Raw genomic sequence first — 1,831 nt, 5'->3', positions numbered from 1 at the left:
TTTCCCTAGGAATACTTTAGAAATTGTAAAGCAAACAAAAGAAAACACCAATTAAATTAAAATATCTACAGAGCCAGATGGAGTGACACACTCCTGTAATCCCATCTCTCAGGAGGCTGAGGCAGAAAGCTGAAAGGTAGGCTTGTGCTGGATAGGAAGACCTGTCTCAAACAAACAAGCAAAACGTATGCTTACAGAAAATAAACAACAAAGAAACTCAATTCTCCTTTAATAGTAAAAAGGCATTATACAATATGAAGGAACACAACAATATCAGATTATAAATTACAAAGTGTACTGGTGTATGCCTGTAATCCCTGCACTGGGGAGGTAGATGCAGAAAGGGTTCAGAGTTCAAGGCCAGCCTGGCCCGTCTGGACCACAGAATTACTTCCAGGTAAGCCAGGGCTACATAGAGAGACCCTGTATTAAAAAAGAAAGAAAGAAAGAAAGAAAGAAAGAAAGAAAGAAAGAAAGAAAGAAAGAAAGAAAGAAAGAAAGAAAGAAAGAAAGGAACAATAATAATAAATTTGTAAAAGAAGGTAGATGACAAGAATATCCATTAAGTATACTTTAATAATCCTGACTGGCTGACACCTGGGTCATGGATGCATTTAGAAAAGACCTTAAAAATAAAAGAAAATCAGTAAACACCCCAGTACTAAATTTAGCTAGCTCTGCTTTTTTTTTTTTTTTTTAAATCACATCTATTTCTTTTCTCTCTGTAGGTGTGCGAGCACACCACAGCACACATAGGGAGTCAGGGGACAGCCTGTGAGAACAGGTTCCTTCCTTCCACCATGTGGATTTTAAAGGATTGAACTCAGATCGCTGGGCTTGGTGCCAAGTGTCTTTATCCACTGAGCCAATTATTTTCAAAATGTCAGAAACAATTCTTTCAAACTAACTATGAGAAATAGATTTGTTCTCCGCTAACATTCTTTAACTCAAATCCAGGAGACTTTGGGACTATTAAAAGTTTATGATATACCAAATTGATTCACTCAAAATGATTTTATGTGTTAAATTAGGAAACAAAGAGGGGTATCTTACAATGGTTAATATAGAGAGACTCTCTTATAAGCAATACCTGTCAATAAAAAAGCCTATGGCAGGATAAAAAATCTGAGGCAGGAAACAGTAGGCGGGCCACTGACAGGAAGAGAGAGGATTCTGGGAAACTGTGAGAGAATATAAGAAGAGGCATAGGGAGAGGAAGCTCCACTCCCAGGCGCTCTAACACGCCCAGCATCAGAGGTGAGGAGGACACAACATCTGTCCCAACACAGGGAGTAACTGGGACCAGCAGGACCTAGGCACACAGGAACTCTGCCAGCCCAGTGGATCAGGTTGCTTCCAGTCTGTCTGGGCTGGTGCCCTGAGCAGACCTTGGGCGAAAACTCTGCAGTCATTCCCACAACACCCAGAGGAAGCTCCATTCCCAGGTGCTCTAACAAGCCCAGGGTCAGAGGATCCCAGAATCACAGGATCACAGAGACAGCCTGACTCTGAAGAGTTCTAACACAACCACGATCACAGGAAAGACAGGCTCCAGTCAGATTTAGCAAGGGCAGGTAGCACGAGAGTTAACCAGATGATGCGGGGCAAGCATAAGAATATAAGCAACACAAACCAAGGTTGCTTGGCATCATCAGAACCCAATACTCCCATCACTGCATGTCCTGGACACACCATTACACCAGAAGAGAAAGATTCAGATCTAAAGTCACTTCTCATGATGATGATACAGGACTTTAAGAAGGACATATTGCAGTATTTTTTGGGTATATGCCCAGGAGTGGTATAGCCGGGTCCTCTGGTAGTACTATGT

The sequence above is a fragment of the Mastomys coucha genome, unplaced genomic scaffold, assembly GCF_008632895.1.
Source record: "Mastomys coucha isolate ucsf_1 unplaced genomic scaffold, UCSF_Mcou_1 pScaffold18, whole genome shotgun sequence".
NCBI lineage: Eukaryota > Metazoa > Chordata > Mammalia > Rodentia > Muridae > Mastomys > Mastomys coucha.
Note: the sequence above shows the minus strand (reverse complement) of the source record.